Source organism: Cupressus sempervirens, chromosome 3 (genome assembly GCF_028749045.1).
Source record: "Cupressus sempervirens isolate cs-2001-9-10 chromosome 3, ASM2874904v1, whole genome shotgun sequence".
NCBI classification, from domain to species: Eukaryota; Viridiplantae; Streptophyta; class Pinopsida; order Cupressales; family Cupressaceae; genus Cupressus; species Cupressus sempervirens.
The window spans coordinates 720,205,439-720,212,921 of record NC_143120.1 but is presented as its reverse complement, the minus strand read 5'-3'; positions in this window follow the sequence as shown (position 1 = coordinate 720,212,921).

The following is a 7,483-nucleotide window of genomic DNA, read 5'->3' as shown; positions in this document are numbered from 1 at the left end:
GTATAGATATATATGTATGTATGTCTATATATACATACATACATATGTCTATATATGTGTATATATACATACATACATATACATATACATGCATACACACATATGTGTGTGTCTATGTATGTGTGTATATATACAGAGAGACTTTTAAGGTGCTTATTACATCTTAGCACAATAGAAAAAATTATCAAGTTGCATACATATTCTAGAATTCAAATAATAAAACAATAAAACTCACTCAACCTGTGCTAAGTGACTTACCTCAAGAACCTCCACAAAAATAATGCAAACTAGGAAAAATAGGTAGAGTTTACAATAAATTTTACAAAAACATATCATAGCGTACATTTTTAGAAAGAAACAAGCCATAACCCAGTTAAACTAGTCTAGTTGTTGATTAGCTAGGTTGATTACAAATTCTTATAGAACTATCATCAGATTAGGTACAATAAAATGATCAGATGTTCCCAACTAGAAGGATCAAATATTGTTTTCCAAGGTGATAAAATTGCATATGAAAATTCATCACTTGCATGCTAGGTATGAAGCGCATTCCCCAACTTATAACGAATGGTTGGATATAAAGGCTCCATACGTTGGCCCAACAATGGAAGCTGAGGATGTAACCATGCATGTATTGGCATAGTCTCCTTGCGAGGATCCCAAATATATATTGCATAGATTTAGGGTCCCTTGGCTCCCAAGAATTTGTAACAGCTATACTCACTACTAGAAGAATAAATTTAGTAAAGGGTTGAGTGTAAAGAGGTGAAGAAGTAAGTTATGCTTCTATGTAAATGAGATAATCATGAGGCTCATTCTATTGTAGAAGCCTCTACCACAATGGCATTACCTCTAAACCATGAAAAGCATGTTGAAGTGGTTTCCAACCTTAAAACACTCTTATAAGCAATGACAAAGAAAATGTAGATGCAATACATCACAAATTGTACAACTTGTAGTCATCTCATTATTTGGACTGTAAATTCTCAAAGACACTTGCAAGTGATTCCAATGTCATAGATTCTTTCTAGGTACTTTAAAGATTGATCCTTTCTTAAAGAGTTTAGATATTAATGGGGAATTTATATGTTACGGGGGGGGTGGGGCCAAATGAGCTTCCACCTTCACGTGGTTGGCCCTAATTAGTAGAGAATATTAAACTATTCTCAAAACCAAGTGAAGCTCAACATTAACCTATGATTGCATGAAAACTAACTGTGTGAATCTCTTGGTTTCAATTAATGTAGAAGGATGTCATAGTTCAATATGCAATCTCACTTCATATGCATACGCCATCAGGTGGAGCTGAAAAATGCAACAAGTTTGCATTTTTGTTAAAGGTCTTTAATTAGGTATTTTAAGTTATAGACCATCATGAACATTGTAATTTTGACTCTTATAGGCAAGGGTAATGTCCTCAGCATGCAAGCAAATCAAGACTTTCTATGTTTTGGCTTGCTGAGGACATTCTCTCGGTCGACTATAGAAGATAGAGTTCTAATGTTCATGATGGTCTATAATTTTAAAAACTTAATAGAACTATTAAATAAATATAAACATGGTATGTTTTTTAAGCTCCACCTATTTTCCATGCATATAGAACACAACTACAAGTGCATTCTCGATTTAGAGTGGTAGAATCTTATTTTGGATGCAACAGAAAAATGACATGCACCATAAAATGTGAAAATGATGTCACTTTTGCAAGTCTAGAATGTTTTTTAATTATATTTTTTTACATGTATCCACATGAATATGAATATTTTGTCACACATATCATTTAAGAACATTGTTTTCTTCATACTTCAGGTTGAAATAGGTGTATTTTTTCCATTGATAATCTTGCATTCCCTAGATAGCTGAGATAGCCCACTTCACCAAAGAATATGTGTTACAAGGTGCATGTTCTAGAGTATATTTTTTCATGCATGATGTAGTAATTCTTAGAGATGTATGCTCTAGAAGAACCAACTTATCAATTTCGTATTAGTTGGTTTCTTTTTTCATGTATAATTTCATCATTTGATGTGATATGGTAAAGACAAACAATCTATAGATATACATAATGTATTTTCATAATTTTAAAATGATTTTAGTGGTAAAAATGTAAATGGGTTCTATTAGAGAGAAGGTACCATTCAAATGGTCTTGAAATGAATAGTTATATGTAAGAAAAGTGGTAGCTCTAAGGGACATGTGTTGATTACCCAAATGAGTATTTATATGAAAGAAAACATGGTAGTTTTGAGGGACCATCGATGGATTATCCATGGAAGATCATGAATCTACTCCTTTTTATGTTTTCAGCTTCCTAATTAATTTACTATTTTTATCTTGGACTATGTGATTTGCAAGAAGATGTGAAACTAATAAAGGACATGGGCTTGGATGAATATAGGTTTTATGTATCCTAGTCATGGATATTACCATGTGAACCAATTTTTTAACCCCTAAAGAAAACTAACTAGAAATCAACAATTCCTTTCTTAAAAATATTTTTTGTTTTTGCTAAGAACAAATGATACAATCAAAGGTGGAATTAACAAAGTTGGAGTGGCCTACTACAACAACCTTCTAAATGAACTCTTAAAACATGGTAAAAATTAATCATGTTTTCCATTATGGACATGGAAATCTCTATAATTTTATGCAAGCCATAACCAAATCATGTTTATAGATATAAACCCCTTTTTGTGACTTTGTTTCATTGGGATCCTCCACAAGCTCTAAAGGATAGCTATGGAGAATTTATCAGTGAAAAAATTGTGTATGAAACCCTTCCAAATCATGGTATTATTTTTGCATCTATGCCCATATATTACCAATGTTGGCATTATTATTTTTAACTGAAACATTGACATGGTGGTGTATTTTGCTATGTTTCTATTTTGATATCTGAGAGATTTCTCAATTTGGGAATTTAAGTGGGGAGACATTTTGATCTCCCTTACCCTCACTCTACTTGTCCTTGCTTTGTGAGTTTTGATTTTAGCATTATGTTTACTATTGTTATTGATGCAAGAGCATCCTAGGCTTGCTAGTAATCTTGCAGGATGGTGTGGTTTGGCTTTGGAGTTGAGGAACTCAGTCAAAGAAATATGTGTGATTCGGTCAAAGAAGGAGGAGGTACTTGGTTATTAAAGGCACTCAACATGAATTGGGAGCTTGGTGATATTGATTGTAGTACTAACCAAGTAGCTCAATCATTGAAGGGACTTAGTCACTAAAAGATGAACTTGGTCTATACTATGGTTTGGTTTGCATTGGGAACTCGGTAGTAGTGTTTCCTGAGTTGGCTCCATCGATGAAGGATTGGATTATGTTTGGGTGAGTTGTTGATGCTCAGTGGTGGTTTCTGACACTCGATCATGTCTTGGTCTCTATGGTGCCCAATTTTTCTATAGTGTAAGCTAACCTTGGCATTTAATTTTGTTATATGTATTTAATTTTTGTTGCAACTGACTTGTGGCTTGTGTGGGCAATTAATGTAAAGGTTTATTTTAAAATGTATGGCTAGGCTGACCTATGGCTTAGTTGGGTATAAGTAGGGGGTCTTGTGGAGTCTTTAGGAATATCATTCAAAGAAGTGATTGAGATTATCATCCAGCTTGGAGAAGAGAATGTGGTAGAAGAGTGAATTTTGAGAAGGGCTAGTAGTTGAGGCTGGGAAACAAGGAGATTGCTTGGTGGGCTTGCAAGCACAAGTTGAGATCTTCCTTAGAGTTTTCTACCAAATCATGTATCTAGACTAGCTAGAGTCGAGTTGGATCTTGAGGGATCTTGCATAAGTATTTTGTAATTGCTATTGTATCTGGCCCTAACCTAGAAGGCCTTATAGCTATGCATATTGCATGTAAACAATTATTTTATGAATAAAGTATTGAAATTTGGTATTAGGTCTTGCATTGTTGTTGTGTTTCCGTTGTGTGGTTATTTTTAGGGATTTGGATTACCTCTAGTAGGGGTACCCTAGGAGATCAATCCTTCACTAAAATGGCCTTCTTATCAGGTTTACAACTATGTTTAACGTCTCTATAAACCTGATAAGAAGGCCATTTTAGTGAAGGATTGATCTCTACAATACAATTCAACACTGGAGGACATGAACTTCAATGAAGATGACCAACTCACTTTTTGGATGTTGAATAAGAAACTATATGGTAGAGTGAAGGGAAGGGTGGATGGAGCTCATAAAAAAGATCAATAATGGGAAACAGTGGACTAGATCAAAATCAACGCCTTCATAGATGAAGTAGAAAACATAACTAGATGGAAATATAGTGGCTTAATGCCCATATATTATCAATGTTGACATTATTGCTTTTTAACTAAAACATTGACATTGTGGTGTATTTTACTATGTTGCTTTAATATTAGCATAGTGGTGTATGAACTTATGTACTACTGCATCTATGTACATATAAAATATATATATATATATATATATATATATATATATATATATATATATATATATATATATATATATATATATATATATATATATATATATTGTTGTTTGTAAGGTAGGCCCAAAATGAATCTGAACCCAACCCAAAGAAATTTGAGTGAATCTTGAACCCAAATCAGTACCCAAATCTGAACCAACAACTTAGCCAAATTGCTTGACCTCGAGGAATTTCAAACTAGGATGCTCAAAAATCTCCACTCCTTCCCACATTGCATCCTCAAGTGAAAGTTTCTTCCATTTCATAAGATACTCCAAAAAAATCATGTTCCTCAACCTCTTTTCCCTCGCACCCAACAACATTCCAAGTTATAGGATCAATTTTCCTTCATCATTCACAAATGGAAGAACTACCTCACCAATCTATTCCTTTATACATTGTAGGTTCCATTAAATCATAGATTTGGGTACTCAAATAAAACTTATGAATATCTGCCTCTACCATGGCTAGCTATCCATTGGTCTTTCTTTCCCATACAAAAACTCTGATCTAAAAACAAACAACTTTTGGTGTCATGGCTATCCATTGGTTTTGCAATGGCATAAAAGCAATTTTTAAAAAAATAATTTGACTCTCTCTGTTTCGTGCCTTAACTTCTAATCAAACTTCTAAATATCTACCTCTACCATATCTAAAATCAATTTCACATTATGTTGTGACTCTAGCATAGGTGTTTGATCCTTGATAGCTTTCATTTCAATATTTCAGCATTCAAGTTTTCAAGTTTCCTCTTCATTATATGTTTGGTTTATCAATGATTTCCTCCAGTTCAATTATGGTGCATCTCAACTAGCTTCTCCAATAATGCAATCACCCATCTATGTCCAGATTATCCAAGAACTTGTTGTTTTATAGAATCTAGATAGATACTGACAGTTCCAAATCCATAAACCTAAAGACCATCATGTCTGTGTCCCACTTTAGGGAAAATTTGGATGTCATGTTCTTGTGCATATGTTTCAACCACTTCCATCAAACTCAACTGAGGTGCACCCATGGAATTATTTAGGTGAATCCCATTGCCCATGGAAGTTGATGCTTGTTGTTGAGAATATGTTGATGTTGTTTATTACTGCTGAAGTGCCTCTATTTGGTGCTACTCCATCACCCTAGGATAGCTTACATTGTCTCTAGCCCTAGGTTGTTCCATAATCATACCCTCTAGAACTTGATTCATCATTTCAAGGGCTACATTTAGCTAACTTCTTATCCTCTCATTAGCAAGAAGCTCAAGGAAAAATAGTCCTTTCCACCTTAAAAACCATTATGTTTCTTCATTAAAATAAGGACTTGAACAAATCCAATGATACAAAACCTATTGCCACTTTGGAAAAAATGTTGCCTCCAACATTGTAACCATATGATAAATGGGAATAGTACATTCCCAAGCCATAACCCAATTAAATTGGTCTAGTTGTTGATTAGTTGGGTCGATTACAAAATCCTGTAGAATTGTCATCAGATTAGGTACAATAAAATGAACAATCAGATGTTCCCAGCAAGCAGGATCAAATACAATTTTTCAAGGTGATAATTTGCATTTGCACATGCATCACTTGCATGAAGCACATTCCCATACTTATAAAAAATGGTTGGATATAAAGGCTCCATATGCTGGCAATTGCAATGGTTGACTGGAAGTTTAAACATTGTCATTATGATGACGTACTATCCCAATTGCGACATTGTGAACATGAACTCTTGTTCCTCCCTTCTTCCAAGTTATGACAATATCAATCATTTTCATTATGATGGTTGTCGTTGGCATCATAATTTGCTATAGCAAAAGTTTGACAGTTGTCTAACGGAAGCCAATTCATGGTTCCATCACTAGGGTGACAGGTAGACATCACAATTGGGATGGCCTACCATCACAAAACAGGTCCAAATATAGTACTAAGAACTAATGCAAACGCAAAATAGGTTAAAGATCTTAGTATATATTTTATGTGTTCTAAGTTAGAGTCCAAGAAAACTTTATGGGCAGGATGAAAGGGTAGTAAGAGGTGGATAAATAATTCATTTTAAGGGTTTTTACTACACAAGTTATTTATAAAATAGGGTTCCAATTTTGAGTTTTTAATTTAGGGTTATCATTCAAATTTTCTAGTTTAAGTTATGTGATTTAGGTCAAGTATTAAAAAAACATTGTGTGCACATACATTCAATTTTTTAATTTTCCAAGAAAAAAGTGTAAGATAAATATGCATACATACACATGCATATATAAATTATATATGCTTACACATATATATGCATGCCTATACACACACACACACACATGTATATGTGCACATGCATATATCACACATGTGTGTATATATAGAGATGCATATATATCATGTGATTGTGTACATGTGTGTGTGTGTACATGTATTCAAAAATGTGTGTACACATACATACATGCACATTATATATATGTACACAATGTGTGTGACATACATGGACATGCACATATATACATGTGTGTGTATATGCATGCACGCATAAGCATATATATTTTATATGCATATGGATGTATGTGTGCATGTAAATATATACATAGATTAAAATCATATATATATTAATTTAAACATATATTAATTAAAAATAAATATATACATGTGCTTATAATAAATAAACACATAAACATTAAAATTAGAGAGTATGTATACATGCACAATACACACACACGTGTGTGTATTTACCTATAGTATATGTGTACATACATACATACACACACACACACACACACACACACACACACACACACACACACACACACACACACACACACACACACATACAAATATCATATATGTGTATATATATACATAATACATATCTATATACACACAATAGATGTATATATATAATAAAAATACTAAAAACATATAAAATATAATTAAAGATATTACAAAAGGTAAAATAAAATTTAAAAAATTCTTACCTCATTCAATAGCTCGTGAGTCAGATGCCACGTTGCTCTCTGGTTTCGATCAAAACTCCAATAGGGCATTGTGAAAATTATGGAT